Below are 19,352 nucleotides of genomic sequence, written 5' to 3'. Positions count from 1 at the left end.
TCCATGTCTGCATTGAGTTGACGGGAAGTGGTGCCCAACATCTTCTTGCACAAGATTTGCAGGATTCAGGTGAATTATATGAAAGAGAAAGCGCAGTCACAATGGCTGAAAACCTGCTGAGATTCTCCTGGGGATGGCATGGTGGTTCAGTGGGTCGCGCTGCTGCCTCACAGAGTCAGGGACCTGGCTTTGATTCCTCCCTTGGGTGTCTGTTTGTGTCGAGTTGGCACATTCTCTCCATGGGGTACTCCGGGTGCTTTGGTTTCCTCCCACAGTCCAAAGATGTGCAGGTTTGGTGGATTGGCTTTGGGGAATGCAGGGTGAGAGGATTGGGGTTAGGCCTGGATGGGATGCTCTTCAGAGGGTCAGTGTGGGTGTGATGGCCTGAGTGGCCAGCCCTTCTCACGCGAGGAGTTTTATGAACAGTTTTGGAGCAGACAGTCCGAGCTCCACTGCAGGACCCAGTCAAGGCTTTGCGAAGGGTTTGGCGTTCAGGTGTGTTTTCATCTTCTCCTGTCCCTGATCTTCCAGAATCTTCAGTGGCTTTGGCCAATACGGTCATGAGCTGGGTTCACATCATCCAATGGGGTCGCACCAATACCCTTCACTGTTGTCATGCCAGGAGCTATAAAGTGGATTGACTCAGGCTGACACTTCTCCAATATACAACCCTCAGTCTGGTTGGAACTGGTTCTTCTTGAATCTTTGTAACTCTTTGATCTTAGCTGCACTGTTCTCTGGAGCTGATAGCTGCTGTTTAATTTAGTTTGGCCAATTTTCTGTCAGGTCAAATTTCTCCAGCTGAGGATCAATTGAGAATGCCTGATTTTGTTGCCATGGGCACGTGACCACACAGGATTGAGATCAGCTGCACAGTGAAGGTTTCAACAAAATCAATACCCCAAATAAGATTTGAGCCCACAATCTCTGGTTTAGGAAGTTAGTGCCTTACCCATGAGATCACTGGGGTTCCAACAGATAGAGCTACCAATCTATGGACAAAGCAGCTTCTGGTTTGGTTGTGTTGGTGTCAGAGTAAGCTATATTCTGTCATCATTACCAGCTGAAGCCAAGATTACCTGCATGTTTGGTATTTATGATAAGGTCCAATATGTCAATGGAAATAATTGAAATCTCGGTGTTCAAGGTTGCAACTGATGGGGCTGTGGCTATGCATTTGGGTCCAGACCTTTCTTAGTCAAGGTATTGAATACAATTGCAAGGAGGCTATGATGGAGATGTGAGGTAGTTAGGCCATCGTTGGCGTACACAGATTGGACAAACATTTATGGGAAGGCAACTGCTGAAAATCACCAGGCTCTGAGTCAGAGTCGGGGTTCACCAACAGAGTTTATTGTCCAAGGAAATCCCGGAGCTCCGGGGAGAGAGCAGCACCAACAGCACAGTGGTCAGCTGTGATTCTTCTCTCAACCCGGAGCACATGGTCAAGATACTGTGATACATTTTGTGATATAATAGGTCAGTGATGAGGTTATTGTCTCTGTAACATGGCTTGTTTATTGTAAACATTGCAGAATCCTTGATTGTTTCGGTGCAGTTATTGTCAGTTCCAGTGTGGCCTTTGTTAATTTCAGTGCAGTTGTTGTCAGTTTCAGCGTCTGCGTGGAAGTCCGTTGCTGTAGTAATGGGCGCTCATCGCTCTTCCTGAGAAGGACGATGACTGCAGCACTGGCTATTATCCCTCTGTACTGAGTCTGCATCGAACAGTTAGCATTTCTGTCAAATGTGTTGTCTGACCCAGACCCTTCGGCGGGCAGTGTATGTTCTTCATGTGTATTGTCTCTTCCATTTGCCTTAAAATAATCAACTCGGTTGTGAGTGCATTGTGCTGGCATTCTGGTGGCCCCAGGCAGTGTCTGTGTTTGCTCTGCTGTCTCTCTCCATCTTGTGGTCTGGCGGCCATCTTGTGTGCCAAGTGGCCAACTTATGGCTCAGCGGCCATCTTGTGTGTCCGTCTGCCTAGTGTCACCTGCCCCGTGCCATCTCCCACTTCACTCCCGACTTTGTGGTCAAGGAGGCGAGTGTATTATCCGAAACAATCCATGTTGGGCCATTGGAATCTCCTTCCTGTCCCGATATAGGGCTGGCTCTCTTCCACAAAGAGGGGTCTCGCAAGTTCGGGCAGATCTGCTCTCTCTCCAGATTTTGTTTATTTTTAAAAAATACTTTAGTCATAAAAAAATTAAATAGAAATGCATACAAAGGCTCTATACAGTTGAGTACAGTCTATGCAGAGAGATAGAACCAACAAAACACTGGAATTTTGACATTTCTCAAAGTTCTGTGTCGTGAAAAAAAAAGGTATTTTGTACTTGGGCAGGAAATGATCTCTGTTCATTGTCAGGCACCAAGAGGGTCTGAGAAATGAAAGAACGATGTGATAATTTGTCAGAAAGACCTGAGACTGTGTTGTTTCCCTGTTACAACTTGGCAGCAGCTGACCGAAACTTTAGTGTATCCCTCAGTGTGTTGTTACAGATCTTGGAATATGCTCGGCTGTCGCACTCATTTAAGATCAACTATTCCCAGTAGAGTATTGGCACGGAGTTTTTGTGGCTTAATGGGTAAGACTGTAGCTTCTGATGGAGTGGATTGGAGATTCAAATCCCTTTTGGGGTGTTGACTTTTTAAGGTAAAAACAATGACTGCAGATGCTGAAAACCAAATACTGGATTAGTGGTGCTGGAAGAGCACAGCAGTTCAGGCAGCATCCAACGAGCAGCGAAATCAACGTTTCGGGCAAAAGCCCTTCATCAGGAAACTTTTTAAGCCTGGTCTTTGTGGTGGCTGATTTTCATCCCATATCAACTCCATCTCAATCCAAATTGACTGGATTTTTCAACTACTCCGTTAAAAATCACTTGCCTGCTTCGAGATTATTGCAAATGCTCTTTAGTAGAAACTTGCACAAGGTTTTTCCAGGGTTTGGGAGATCTTGGGGTGAATTGTCTGAAAGAGACAGCACAGCCCCAATGGGCTGAATTCCCGCTAAGATCCTGTTGAATTGTCCTCAATGCAGCTTTTTGCAACATCACCACTTCCTCCTTCCACACTAACTGCAAATATCTTGAAAGTGCTGCACAAAATAACATTGAGCCCTTTGCTATTTTCCTGGCTGCTCCATTTTCGTCAGACTTGAGTTGTGCAAAGTTGGAGTTTGGTGGATTTCTAGCTTTGTAGCTGACTTTTGTCCCATGCCAACTTCATCACAATCCAAATTGACTGCACTTTTCAAACTATTTTGTTCAAAATCACTGTGCCTGTGCTGACATCATGGCGAATGATGTGTAATAGAAACTTGCACAAGGCAATTCCAGGATTTGGGAGATCTTGGGGAGAATTGTCTGAAAGAGACAGCACAGCCACAATGGGCTGAATACCCGATAAGATTCTGTTGATTTGTCCTCAATGCAGCTGTTTGCAACATCTCCACTTCCACCTTCCCCACTAACTGCAAATATCTTGAAAGTGCTGCACAAAATAACATTGAGCCCTTTGCTATTTTCCTGTCTGCTCCATTTTCCTCAGACTTCAGTTGTGCAAAGTTGAAGTCTGGTGGATTTCCAATCTGTCTGTTTGGGGAGAAATGGGAAGTAAGATCAATTTTATCAAGCAGCCAATGATTTAGTGTGAGATGGAGGGGGGACAAACAATCAGTGTGAGTATAAAACTCAGAGAAGAACACAATATGAGAGGTTCAGGGTGCAGTATTTACAGGCTGCCATTTCACCTTTGTATATGAGGCTGTAGTGGTCTAATGGATAAGACACTGACTGCCTCAGCCTGTGATTGTGAGTTCAAGTCCCATCTGGGATGGCTAACTTTTAAGCCTTGTCTTCACGGCTGATATTCTTTGTCTGGTGTCAAGTCGATTTCTCATCTCCCCTGGAAGCGTCCCCAGGTCTGTGTTGGGTTTAGTGGGATGTTGTGTCAGAAAAATACATAACTTTGTGGGGTCTGCAGGAGATAAGGCTAAATCACCCCTCTCTCTATGTCGGACTTGGAGGGATCAGTCAAAAGTGTCATCTTTTTTGAATACAATCTCGAATCTGAAATAAACAAAAGAGGTCCCTGTTCGGTAGCTTGTGTTTCTGTGCTAACTGATCGAAGGACATCATTGTGTCTCCCTCAAACAAATCACCCACGCAAGACACACCCCTAGCTGCCCAATGTTTGAATCCTGAATCTCTCATCCCCGGTTGAAAACCCGGCATACCCGGTGTAAGAGAAGATGTCTTGCCAATATTGCCTTCCCTCTGCCGAATTGCCCTCCGTGCTTTAACAGTATCGATAACTATTGGGTTATGGCAATATTCCCTAACTGTCCTCATTTTGTCCAAACACAGCAAGTGAGTAAGGGGTCACCTTAGTCTGGGAAGTTTCAATATCGAACCATATTGAAAGAGGGTCCCCACAAGCCCAATCACTCATGTAGGATAAAAGTGAGCTTCGTTGGTAGCTTTTAATGTCTGGGAGATCCACTCCCCCCAGTCTGTGAGAAAATCGCAGTTTAGCTCATTTAATGAGGGGCCACTGACGATGTCAAATAAAGGGGCTGAACCAGCCGTTCAGTCTCCTGAATGTTTGCTTATCGAAAATCAGGGGGAGCATCCATATAGGGGATAGTAAACGAGGGAGAATATTCATCTTAATAAACACTATCCGACCCAACCACGAGACCAGAAGCGCCTCAATCTTTGAAGGTCTTGTTTGATTTTGTCAAATAATTGAACATAATTGGCTTTGAACAGCCGATTCAGAACTGGAGTAATGAACATGCTCAAATACACAAAACCCCCCTGTGACCATTTAAATGGGAATCGATATTCACCCTCAAGACTTAACACTTTCATAAGACCACCCATAGGCATAGCCTCTGATTTTGCAACATTAATCTTGTCCCCCAAAAAGGTGCCAAACACACAGATGCATGCTAACAGGCGAGGTACTAAAACTGCTGGATTTGACGAAAGAATTAGGTCATCGTCCACATACAATAAACTCTGATGTAAATTTGACCCCACGTCTGGAGCTGATATATTGGGATCCCTATGAATGCCCTCCACCAATGATTCAATCCTCACTGTAAAAAGCAGTGGGGAAAGGGAACAGACCTGCCGGCTGACCCCAAAAATGTTAAAATTGCTTGATCACACCCTGTTGGTGATGATTGCAGTGAGAGGGTCATTATGGAGAACCTTTACCCATCTTATAGAAACTTCGCCCAAACCAAACCGCTCCAGAGTATAGAAAAGGTACGGCCTCTCAACTCGGTCAAGCGCCTTCTCTGTATCTAGAGAAATCACCAATCCCTATATTGACTGTTGTTGACACACTTGAATTACATTAAGCAGCCTCCTAACATTATTGGTGGATCTGCGGCCCTTTATGAAGCCCGTCTGGTCCTCTTTAACAATAGAAGGTAACACAGTCTCCAGCCTTAACACAAGAGTATTAGAGAGGATTTTAAAGTTCACATTTTAGAGTGAAATGGGCCTGTACAAAGCACAGTCCCCCAGGACCATCCCTTTTTTAAGAATAAGAGAAATATTGGCCTCTCTCAGAGATGGCGGGAGACAATCATGGCTGTATGAGTCATTAAACATGTTGAACATCGGGCCTGACAATATGTTTATAAATTCCTTCTAGAATTCGCTGGGAAGTCCATCAGGACCGGGTGCCTTTCCACTCTGAAGCTGCTTCACAGCCTCCTGCTCCTCTTGCTCTGATAAGGGGACATTGAGGAAAGACTCTTGTTCAGGGGTCACACCCAGGAGCTCCAGATCCTTGAATAAAGCCTCCATTTTGGCCCGCCCCTCCTCACAAACCTCAGATTGATATAATTTAGAGTAAAATCTCTGGAATGACACATTAATCTTTTTGGAGTCACACGTTCGGTTCCCAGACCCTTCCCTAATCACTGTAATGGCTTGAGGGGCTCTCCTTTTCCTAGCGAGATATGCTAAGAATTTGCTGGACCTGTCACCATGATCATATAACCTTTGCTTTGCAAAACTAAGCTTGTTCTTTGCTGTCTGCGTGAGCACGGGATTCAATGCAGACCGCAGCGCCGTAATCCTCTGTAACTTGACCAACGAGGGCCTATCAAAGTAGGCCTTCTCAGCTGCTTTCAACCGTGCTTTGAGGAGACGTTGCTGCTCACCCTTCTGCCGCCTCCTACTGGCAGAGTAGGAATTAACTAACCCACTGGCATAGGCTTCGGCAATTTCCGAAAGGAAGGATTGGCTACTAATCGAGGGTGAGTTAATGTCTAGAATGCCCAAAATTCCTGAGAGAAATCCTACACAAATGTATTATCCTTGAGGATAAAGGGATCCATTTGCCGGTGCCTTGGACCCACTGTAACGTCCTTAATCTGAACCAACAGGTACACTGGAGTGTGATCAGAGATGGTAATATTAACGATCGTACAAGGTACCACCAAGTCCAGGGTTGCAACAGGGATTGGAAAAAAAACAATCCTGGTGTGACATCTGTGAATTGGGAAAAACCGTAAAATCCCTGCCTGTAGGGTGGAGACACCTCCAGATGTCCACCAACCCTCACTCCACACACAGATCCTCTAATTGTTCAGTTTGTACAGAGGGTATCGGGGTCGGCGGGGTGGCTTTGGGCAACCTCTGTACTGTGGGATCTATGAGACAGTTAAAATCTCCCCCGTTAGTGATATGCCAGGACCCTAGACTGATCAATTTAGAAAACGCATCCAACAAAATGTTGAGTGGATGAGCTGGAGGGCAATAAGCATTTAAAACATCATATTCTTCCCCATTTATCAAGGCGTTAAGAATTACAAACCTCCTGTGTGTGTGTCTTTAACACACTCTGGTAACTTAAATGGGAGATTCCTCCTCACCAATACAGCCACTCCCCTACTTCTGGGATTAAATGATGTGAAGTAAACCCGATCAAAGCCATTCTGCTGTAGTTTCAAATGCTTCCTATCATCCAAGTGCGTCTCCTGTAACAAAGGAATATCCACTTTCTCCTTTCTAAGACTCAAAAGTACCTTCTTCATCTTAATTGGTGAGTGACTTCCCTTGATATTCCAGGTTCACCATTAAATCACATCATTAGCCTTAACCTTCTGCAGTAACATGTAAATTCCAGAGAGGAGGAACTCGAACCACAAATCACTGAGCCTTAGTGTCATATGATCCATCAAATATAAAAACTGCATAAACTGAAACCACTACATTTAACAAACCTACAAAACTATCAAAGATTAAAAGCAATACAAACCACCATATAAAGCGCCAATGGCGCCGAATAGGGAAACTCACCTCCTGCCCAAAGGGGGCAATAACGCATCCCAAACTGCCCACAAGTGGGCATCCAGCCATCCCAACCAGTTTCCCTCCTTCTAGCGAGAGCCGTACCACAAACACAAGCAGAATAGAAAGTAAATACACCATAGAATAGCAATATGAATAAAGAAAAAAATATTTAAGATCGATAGGGTAAATACCCCACCCATCCTCTGGTATAACTTCACTTAGAAATTGAAAGTACACATCTCAAACGCCACCAAACACAGTTTAAACCGGATTATTACCAATAGGGAAAACAAGGAAAAGAACGCTCCAACTGGACTTCCTCGGTTTTTTTAAAAAACAACAAAGTTGTAACCAAACCGCGTGGCGGCACACTGCTCAGCACTGCTGCCTCACAGCGCGAGAGACCTGGGTTCAATTCCCGCCTCAGGCGACTCTCTGTGTGGAGTTTGTACATTCTCCCCGTGTCTGTGTGGGTTTCCTTTGGGTGCTCCGGTTTCCTCCCACAATTCAAAAATGTGCAGGTTCGGTGAATTGGCCATGCTAAATTGTCCGTAGTGTGAGGTGAAGGGGTAAATGTAGGAGTATGGGTCTGGGTGGTATACGCTTCGGCGGGTCGGTGTGGACTTGTTGGGCCGAAGAGCCTGTTTCCACACTGTGAGTAATCTAATCAAACAACACTATTTGTAGATAGTAAATTGTTCAGATTCGGTTAATTTGTCTCTTACCTTCTCCGATGTATCAAAGAGATGTACGGATCCATGTAAGGTTATCGGAGCACTGCCGGATACCTCAGAGAGTACTGGATCCCAAACTCCCTCAGTCTTCTCTTGGCAGAAACATTATCCATCAGGGGGCGGGAATTAAACAGCCAGGGCTGACAAAGGAAGTCAGGAAATGTATCATAGGGAAAGAGAGAGTCTACAAAGTGGCCAAGAGCACTGGGAAATCAGAAGATTGGGAAGCTGACAAAAACAAACAGAGGATAACAAAGACAGAGAAATAGGATGGAGAGGATCAAATATGAAGGTAAGCTAGCCAGTAATATTAGAAATGATTGTTAAAGTTTCTTTCAATACAAAAGAAACAAATGAGAGGCAAAATTAGAAATTGGGCCGTTCCAAATTGATGCAGGAAGGTTCGTGAAGGGAGATAAGGAAATGGCTGAAAAATTGAGTAAATAATTTGTGTCAGTCTTCACAGTGGAAGACATGAGCATTATCCTAACAATTAAGGAGAGTCAGGGGGCAGATTTGAGTTCGGTAGCCATTACAAAAGAGGAAGTGGTAGAAAAGCTCAAAGGTGTAAAGGTTGATAAATCTCCCGGCTCCCGGTCTACATCCTAGAGCTCTGAGGGAGGTGGCTGAGGAAATAGTAGAGGCTAGGGTTCAGTGTTGGGGTCACAGCTGTTCACTTTATATATTAATGATCTGGATGAAGGGACTGGGGGACATTCTGGCGAAGTTCACCAATGATGCAAAGTTAGGCAGACAAGCAGGTCGATCTGAGGAGGTGGGGAGGCTGTAGAAAGATTTAGACAGTTTAGGAGAGTGGTCCAGGAAATGGCTGATGAAATTCAACCTGAGCAAATGCTAGGACTTGCACTTTGGAAAAAGGAATACAGGTATGGAGTATTTTATAAACAATGAGAAAATTCATAAAGCCAAAGTACAAAGGGATCTGGGAATGATAGTCCAGGAATCTCTAAAGGTTGACTTGCAGGTTGAGTCCATGGTTAAGAAAACAAATGTAATGTTGCCATTTATCTCAAGAGGGTTGGAATGTAAAAGCAGCGATGTCCTTCTGAGACTTTATAAAGCTCTGGTTAGTCCCCATTTGAAATACTGTGTCCAATTTAGGGCTCCACACCTCAGGAAGGACATACTGGCACTGGAGCATGTCCAGCGGAGATTCACACGGATGATCCCTGGAATGGGAGGCTTAACATACAATGAACAGCTAAGGATCCTGGGATTGTATTGACTAGAGTTTCGAAGGTTGAGGGGAGATCTAATACAAATTTACTAGATAGTGCATGGCTTAGAAAGGGTGGATGCTGGGAATGTGTTTCCATCAGGACCCATGGGCACAGCCTGAGAATTAGAGGGGGGTCAATTTAGAACGGAAATGAGGAGACATTTCTTCAGGCAGAGAGTGGTGGGCCTGTGGAATTCATTGCCGTGGAGCACAGCAGAGGCCAGGACGTTAATTGTCTTCAGGGCAGAGATTGATAAATTCTTGATCACGCAAGGAATTAAGGGTGAACGATGAGAGTGCCACTAAGTGGCGTTGAAATGCCCATCATTCACAACTGAATGGGGGGGGGGTGGACCCGATGGGCTGAATGGCCTTACTTCCATTCCTATGTCTTAGGCTCATCATCGTAAGATTTTCTTTTCTGGTTTCCCACCGCTGAGAAGTCCTGGAAAGGCATGAGCTTAGAGCCCTCGTAAATTAGGGCCTTCAGATCCTTCCCCTGGATTAGACTACCTACAGTGTGGAAACAGGTAACACTATGGGCAATTTAACATGGCCAATTCACCTTTGTACTGTGGGGGGACGCCAGAGCAATGTGCAAACTCCACACAGGCAGTTATCTAAGGCTGGAATTGAACCTGGGACCCTGGTATTGTGAGGCAGCAGTGCTTACCACTGAGTCACCTGATTCTGGGAGCTGCCACAATTCTCTCCTTAGCTCTGTAGTTCATGCAGTTTTTGAGCAAAGTAAAATGTAGTTCTTCAAATACAAATTCACCCAACAAACTTATATGTGCATGTGTGTGTGTGTGTGTGTGTGCGTGCGTGTGTGCGTGCGTGAGTGTATGTGTGTGCGTGTGTGTGTGCGCGTGTGCGTGTGTGTGTGTATGTGTGTGCGTGTGTGTGTGCGCGCGTGTGTGTGTGCGTGCGTGTGTGTGCGCGTGTATGTGTGTGTGCGTGTGTTTGGGCATGTGCGTGTGCGTGTGTGTGTGTGTGTGTGTGTGTGTGCGCGCGCGCGTCCTCCAAGGGGGATTTCGGGACAAGCAACAATGAAAAGTGGCCGAGCAGAGGCTGATCACCAAGTTTGGTAACAATGGAGATGGCCTCAACTGGGACATTACAGGTGACCCCATTCACCTACACACACACACACACACACACACACACACACACATACACACACACAAATACACACATACACACACATACACACAAACACACACACACACGCATACACACACAGATACACACACACATACACATACACACACACAAACACACACATGCACATAGACATACACATGCACAACATACACACACATACACATACACACACCCAGACACTGACATATACACACACACATGCACACACATACACATACACATACACACATACATGCATACACACATACACATATACACATACATACACGCACATATACATATACACACTCATAGATAGACACAAAAACATACATGCACGCACATACACACACACACAAACACACACATGCACACACACACGTACACATATGCACATACACACCCACATACACATCCATACACACACACATATACTCATACATACACAACCACTCACACACCCACACACATACATACACATATTAACACACACAAAAACACACACATACGCACACACCCATACATACACATACACACACACGCACACATACACACACATACACACCTACACTCATATACACACACATACACATACACACCCACACACACATATGCACACACACATATACACACACATACACACCCACACACATATACACACATACGCACATATACACACACGTACATACACACACACATACACACACATTCATAGACACACACACAAACACACACATACACACCCACACACACATACACACACACACACATATACACACACCCATATACAGATACACATGTTATTTTGTGTGATGAACTTGTACTTACAGAATTACATTTTACTTTGCTCAAAAACTGTATGAATCCACGTAAGATGCTGTAAATCTGTTTATTAGATTAGAATCAGTCTGACCATTGTGGCACAGACAGCCTCACACAGGGGAGCTCACACCTTCAATACATCATCTGGGCCAACATGACACCAATTGTTAAAGTTCACTTGAGAAGGTAACGTTTGATAAAAGTTTTGCAATTTACATATGAAAGAACGAAAACCAACCTGGCCATTCTAAAAGATGAGACACTTCACAAACAATCCAGATCTTTCTCAAGATACAATTTCAGTTGCATCACACTGTAAACATTTGCTATAAATTCTGTGTCCGGCAATCTTATTTTTCACAATCACCTGATGAAGGAGCAGTGCTCCGAAACCTAGTGCTTCCACATGTTCGACTATAACCTGGTGTTGTGTGATTTTTAAATCTGTCATTCACCCATCTCCTGACGGTTGAGCATACATCTCAAGGTCAGGACAGCGGCCCTCCGCAGGGATACAAATCGACTCCTTCTTTGGTCGCTCCACGATGGATCTCTCTGGTGACTGTTCCCATTCATTGGTTGGCTCATTGGGATCATTGCTGACATCTTGGAAGAATTCCTGGAGTCTCATTGGTCTGATGAATTCCTCACAACTTTACTCAAGTATTCTTGTTGGTGATGGGGACAAAGGGAGACTAAATTTGATTTGAATTTCAACTTGATTTTATTAACAAAGTATTGAAACAGTTTGTGACATCATTTGGAAATGCATACAAAGGTTCTATATCAGTTGTGTACAGTCTATGCAGAGAGAAAAGAACCAACAAACCATTGGAATATTGACATTTCTCAAACCTTCTGTATCGTTGTGGAAAGAAAGGCATTTTGTACTTGGGCAGGAAACGATCTCTGTTCATTGTCAGGCACCAAGAGGGTCTGAGAACTGAAAGGACGATGTGATCATTTGTCAGAAAGACCTGAGACTGTGTTGTTTCCCTGTTACACCTTGGCAGCAGCTGCCTGAACTTTTAGTGTGTCCCTCAGTGTGTTGTCACAGATCTGGGAGTGTGCTTGGCTGACACACTCATTTGAGGTAAAATGTTCCCAGTGGTCTGCCAATATAGTGCCCTCGTGGACTAATGGCTATGGCACTGGCCTCTGAAATCTGGGATTTCATTTTTAAGCCTGGTCTTTGCAGTGTCTGATTTTCATCCCATGTCAACTTCATCTCAATCCAAATTGACTGGATTTTTGAACTACTCTGTTAAAAATCATTGTGCCTGTGTTGAGATTATGGCAAATTCTGTTTAGTAGAAACTTATGCAAGATAATTCCGGGATTTGGGAGATCTTGGGGTGAATTGTCTGAAAGAGACAGCACAGCCACAATGGGCTGAATGCCCGCAAAGATCCTGTTGAATTGTCCTCAATGCAGCTTTTTGCAACATCTCCACATCCTCCTTCCCCAGTAACTGCAAATATCTTGAAAGTCCTGCACAAAATAACATTGAGCCCTTTGCTATTTTCCTGTCTGCTCCATTTTCCTCACACTTGAGTTGTGCAAAGTTGGAGTTTGGTTGATATCTCATCTGTCCGTTTGGGAAGAAATGGGAGGTGGGATCAATTTATCAAGCAGCCAACAATGTGGCATGAGATGGAAGGGGTAAGAACCAATTAGTGAGAGTACAACACACAGAAACACACACGATGAGAGGACAGGTTGCAGTATTTAAAGGCTGCCATTGGAAGACAGCATGTGGGGCCCCAGTGGCCTAATGGATAAGGCACTGGCCTCCTAAGCCAGGGATTGTGGGTTCAAGTCCCATCTTGGGTGTCTCTGCAGCTTATCCTTTATTTCTAATCTATTTTGGAAAAATCCAAATCGCTGCATTCAGTTGATGGTCAGTGGTATCCAACATGATCTTGCACAAGATTTTCGGGGATCTGCAGGATTGAATGTTGAAGGTGGTGATCAAGTGGCTGCTGTTTCTGGATGGGGATGAGATTCCTGAGAGTGCGGTTAGAGAGGTTGCCTTTGGAAGCCAGCTCTCATCACACTCTCATCAACAAACCAACCCTTCAACACTGATCCCTCCAGAACATCGGATATTACTGACAGCGAATACCCTTGCCAACGTTTAAAGGTGCACCATCGACAGCATTCTGTCTGGATGTGTCACTACCTGGTTTGGCAACTGTACCATTCAAGATCGGAGACGGTTACAGAGAGTGGTGAACTCGGCCCAGACAATCACAAAGGCCAACCTCCCATCTATAGAATCCATCTACCAGGCCCGATGTCAAGGAAAAGTCTCCAGCATTCTCAAACATCCATCACACCCTGGCAATGTTTTTCTACAACCTCTACCATCGGGGAGAAGGTACAGAAGCCTGAACACACGCACCAACCGGTTTTGAAACAGTTTCTACCCTAATGTTGTTAGAATACTGAACGGTCTCACAGACTCTCAATATTCGCCTGTACCTGTGTTTTTGTTCCTCTGCTGTTTCCCTATTATTTACTTATCTATGTTACTGAACTCTGTGAGCTGCCTGTATTGCTCACAAGACAAAACTTTTCACTGTGTCTATCATTACTTGCAAACCAAATATTTTCAATGAATCTTCCACCTTTAGGGTCACTGTTATCTTGGTCCAACTCATTGAATTTAAATATAAATTATTGAGTGTGGAATAACTTTATTTCACCTGCATGTTTTCCTGTTAAATACTAACAGGACAATATAGAGGTCAAGCAAGCTCAATGTTTGTACAGCCAACATTGAAGGAATGGTCCCAGAAAGACAAGAAGAAATGGGTCAATGCTAATTCCTGCATCAGTGAGGAAACGAACAACAGATGAGGCGACTGTGGTGAACCAGACATTTAACTGTTTAGAATAGATTAGATTACTTACAGTGTGGAAACAGGCCCTTCGGCCCAACAAATCCACACCGCCCCACCGAAGCGTATACCCCACCCATACATCTACCCCTTACCTAACACTACGGGCAATTTAGCATGGCCAATTCACCTGACATGCACATCTTTGGAGTGTGGGAGGAAACCGGAGCACCCAGAGGAAACCCACGCAGACACGGGGAGAACGTGCAAACTCCACACAGTCAGTCACCTGAGGCGGGAATTGAACCCAGGTCTCTGGCGCTGTGAGGCAGCAGTGCTAGCCACTGTGCCACCGTGCCGCCCACTATCAGACTTCAGATCAGATATCAGATCAATGAATCTTCGAATGTGACTGTATATACTGAAGCCCATCATGTCTATGCTGTCTCTTTGGGAGAGCTGAGAAATTAATTCCACTCCCTTTCGCTCCAGTTCATCAAACGTTTGTAGCCACATGTACCAAACTGACTTGGAAATGTTTTAATTCCATGATCTCAAAGCAGCCATGCAGAGTTTTAAAGACATTAGGTCAGAGATTAACTTAATTTGAATGGAGATAATGCAGTGAGAGGGTTTTAATTGGAGAGAATGTTTACATTGAAAGTATCCCCAGAAGGGATGTAAACCACAGGCAGTAGCTTAGAAGATCAGAGATGGAGCTGTTAGGTCACTGGGACAACACATGCTTCTGGGACCATGTCAGGAGAATTGATCCCCTCAACCTTGGTTGTGTTCATGTCAGAACAATGCTGCACTCTCCCAACATTTATGTTCACCAACATTTCACGAGTTCCATCCCACCATCAAACTCACCACGGACTCCTGTTTAGTATCTGTCTCATTCTTGGACACATGCATCTCCATCAAGGATGGACACCACAGCACCTCACTCAACCACAAACCCACCCTCAACATATTAAAACAGCCGCCCCCTCTGTACAAGCCGAACACTTACACAGGATCTGTTCAGGTGAGGGGGGAATGTGAGGGGCACTTGGAAGTACACAAGGATGCCCTGATAAGAATGTGATACGATGCTTAACTCATCAATCGCCAGTTCTGACATGCCCCAGGGAGAAACTGCAATGACCTCCTCAGGAGACAGACACGAGCTGCAACCAACAGGGTACCCTTCATTGTCCAGTACTTACCAGGAGCTGAGAAACTACGTCACATTCTCCACAGCCTGCAACACATTATCGATGAGGATGAGCACCTCGCCAAGACCTTCCCCACCCCTCCACTTCTCACCTTTAAACAGCCACCAAACCTAAAACAGACCATTGTTCACAGCAAACTGCCCGGCCTTCAGGACAACACCAAACAACCCTGTCACAGCAGACACTGTAAAACGTGTCAGAGTGTCGCCATGGATACCGCCATGACACATGGGGACATCTCCCACCATGTACGCGGCAGGTACTCATGTGACTCGGCCAATGTTGTCTATCTCATACGCTGCAGGGAAGGATGCCCAATGCATGGTACATTGGCGAGACCGAGCAGAGGCCACGGCAACAGATGAATGGGCACCGCGTAACAATCACCAAACAGAGGTGTTCCCTCCCAGTTGGAGATCACTTCAACGATCAGGGACTTTCAACCTCGAACCTTCAGGTAACCATCCTCCAAGGTGGGCTTTGGGACAGGCAACAACGAAAAGTGGCCAAGCAGAGGCTGATAACCACGTTTGGTACCCATGGGGATGGCCTCAACTGGGACCTTGGGTTCATGTCACACTACAGCTGACCCCACTGCGCTATACACACACACACACACACACACACATACACACACACACACACACACACACACTCACACACACACACACACACACACATCCTGTCACACAATACACATACACACTCCCACACTCACACCCACACACACACCTTCTCACAGATGTATAACCCATTACACTCAAACACATACACATACACACACTCTCACAGACACTCACACTATCGCCCCCTCCCACACACACCCAAATGCACACACTCACTCGGTCTCCCCTGCACGCACACACATATACGTTTGTGGGGTGAATTTGTCCGTTCAGAATTATGTTTTGTTTTGCTCAAAAACTGCATAAAACCATGTCAGATTCTGTAAATGCCACTTTAGAAATAGAATCAGTCTGACCGAACACTGGGACACAGACAGATTTTAACCTCACATCTTCAATGCATTATCTGAGCTGAGATGGCACCAATTGTTAAAACTCTCTTGAGAATGTAACTTTAACAAAGGTCTGGGATGTACATAACAAGGAACTGAAACTAACATGTTCATTCTAAAAGATGAAAGACTTCAGCTCAATTTGTTTAATATTACATGCCATGACACTGCAATCCTGTTGCTAAAACTTCAGTGTTTTACGATCCTGCTCCACAACCACCTGATGAAGAAGCAGCTCTTCGAAAGCTAGTGTTTCCCAATAAACCTGTTGGACTATAACCTGGTGCTGTGTGATTTGTAACGTTGTCCGCCCCAGTCTAACACCGGCTCCTCCAAATCATAACCTTTATGTCAATGACTGGTGCATTTTGGATGATAATGTAAAACATAACAATACAAACCATCCAAAGTTGCGGCTTGATGTTTTCAAGTCATTACACTATGACTTTTCCCCTGGCGGTTTATTCCATTGTGGGATTGTTTTTATTCATTTCCAGGGTGTGAACATTGCTGGCTAGATCAACATTTATTGCCTCTCCCTAGTTTCCCCTGAAAGGTGATGGGGAGCTATCTTTTTGAACCACTGCAATCCATGTGCTGCCTGTATCTCCTTTTGAACTGATTGAAGATTTAACAGGAGGGAGTCGGCCATTTTGGGTTTGTTCAATACATTCGCATCACTTGTATGACCCTTTGATATTTTACTGATACATTCTGTGTCTGATGACTCCTCTCTCATTACACCTGATGAAGGAGCAACGCTCCGAAAGCTCGTGTTTTCAAATAAACCTGTTGGACTAAAACCTGGTGTGGTGTGATTTTTGACCATTTGTTGGAGGTAAACCTACAATGAATCAATGGAGGGTGTTCCAGGTTTGTGACCGAGCTACAGGGAAGGAATGCGATATGTTTCTGACTAAGCCAGTGTTTATTGCCCAAAGGGTGAGTCAACCACATTGCTGTGGGTCTGTAGTCTCACCAGGTTTTCTTCCTGAAAGGAGAATATGGAACCAGTTAGCTTCCTAACAAACCACAATAGCAATATATGGTTCCCATCAGACAAAGCTCCTCCTGAGCTGAGATTTCACCACCTTGTATGGTGGGATTACAGTCCATCTCCCCAACACCATGAACTTGGTGTTCTGGATTCCTACTCCAGGTCTAGCACTGCACCACCATCTCCCCTTATTAACTGGAATTGAGATCAAACAGAGACAGGGTGCTGATCAGAGTTCATGTTTAAAAACATAACAGCCCAAATGGGATATGAACTCACAACCCCTGGCTTTGAACATGGACACCCTCTTCATGATGCATCTGAGGTGAGATACCATGTTAGACACCCACGGCAATTGATAGCTCAGTCTTTGGTTGTGTTCCGAAGATCTTAAAAATTCGGCAATTCAGCTCCTCGAGCCTGCTTTGTCATTCCACACGATCATGGCTGATCTCATCTCGGCCTCAACTCCACTTTCCTGCCTGCTCTCCATAACACTTCAACCCAACTACAGCCTGCATGTAGGGATCCCTTTTCATGGCACAAGGCACTTCACAGGAACCACATTCAGGAAACCATTACACATGGACCGAAACCTTGGCCAAAGAGAGGAACACCTTGAGATCCTGAGACCCCAAGGTAGAGGGGTGGAGATCTTTACAAAGTGACTTCCAGAGGGTACCATCCAGGCACAGACAGTGATGTCCAAGCAATGAATAACAGGAAGCCGATCTGGCCATTAATTTCCTGAATTATTCTTTTTGCCATTCTTAAAGAAAGAAACAACATTGGGTATTCTCCAGTCCTCGGGGAATTCTCCTGTGACTGTAAAGGATACAAATATTTTGTACAAATCCGTAACAATTTCCACACCTGCCTCTCTCAGGATTCTATGATAGATTCCATCAGGTCTTGGGGACTTGTCTACCTTAATGCTTTTCAAAACACCCAACACCTCCTTTTTTATATTAACATGCTCTAGAATATCAATATACAAGACTCACTATCCACCATGTCATAGAGTCATAGAGATGTACAGCATGGAAACAGACCCTTTGCTCCAACCCGTCCATGCCGACCCCATATCCTAATCTAATCTCGTCCCATTCGCCCACACTGGGCCCATATCCCTCTCGACCCTTCCTATCCATATCAGTGAGCAGTGTAGGTTTCTTCCCTCCCGCCCTCCTGACCATGTACTCACTTTCTTTGTCTGATTTTCTTCCTTTTAAAAGTGCCGTTGTTTTGAGATTTTTGTCATCCAAAGTTACATAATAAAACAGTAATTGCTGCTCCTGGAATTTGAGGAAATCACTCCCGACACCTAAAATGCCTCAAAAATGGGGCAGCTCTTACAGCCACAACTTTTTCCCGTCCTCCAAGTTTGGAGCAGATGGTCAGAGCTCCACTGCAAGGCCCAGTCAAGGCTTCGCGAAGGGACGGGAAGGGACCAATTGCTCCAAACTTGGACAGAGAAGCCCTAGAGTGGGATGGGAGGAGGCCATTCAGACTATCACATCCACACTGACCCTCTGAAGAGCATCCCATCCAGGCCCAACCCCTATCCTCTCACCCTGCATTCCCCAAAGCCAATCCACCGAACCTGCACATCTTTGGGCTGTGGGAGGAAACCAAAGCACCCGGAGTACCCCATGGAGAGAATGTGCAAACTCGACACAAACAGACACCCAAGGGAGGAATCAAAGACAGGTCCCTGACGCTGCGAGACAGCAGTGCTACCCACTGAGCTACCATGCCATCCCCAGGAGAATCTCAGCAGGTTTTCAGCCATTGTGACTGTCCTGTCTCTTTCAGGGAATTTCGCCTGAATCCTGCAGATCGCCAAAAGACTTGCGTAAGGTCACATGGGACACCACATCCCATCAACATGGGGATGTTCGCAAAGTGGATTTAAGAGCAATGACACACAAAGACGAGTCAGACACCCCAGATGGGACTTGAACCCACAATCCCTGGCTTAGGAGGCCAATGCCTTATCCATTAGGCCACTGGGGC

The 19,352-nt window shown here is 45.1% G+C and overlaps 2 non-coding genes across 2 annotated transcripts; one reads left to right on the top strand and one right to left on the bottom strand.

The window, feature by feature from the left end:
- Positions 1 to 13,018: 13,018 nt before the first annotated feature.
- Positions 13,019 to 13,091, top strand: trnar-ccu (transfer RNA arginine (anticodon CCU)). Its single transcript has one exon. It is a non-coding gene; the product is annotated as a tRNA-Arg (tRNA).
- A 6,188-nt stretch (positions 13,092 to 19,279) lies between these two features.
- trnar-ccu (transfer RNA arginine (anticodon CCU)) lies at positions 19,280 to 19,352 on the bottom strand. The gene has a single exon. It is a non-coding gene; the product is annotated as a tRNA-Arg (tRNA).

The sequence above is a fragment of the Chiloscyllium punctatum genome, chromosome 18, assembly GCF_047496795.1.
Source record: "Chiloscyllium punctatum isolate Juve2018m chromosome 18, sChiPun1.3, whole genome shotgun sequence".
In the NCBI taxonomy this organism is placed as follows: domain Eukaryota; kingdom Metazoa; phylum Chordata; class Chondrichthyes; order Orectolobiformes; family Hemiscylliidae; genus Chiloscyllium; species Chiloscyllium punctatum.
This window is presented reverse-complemented; position numbering and strand designations above follow the sequence as displayed.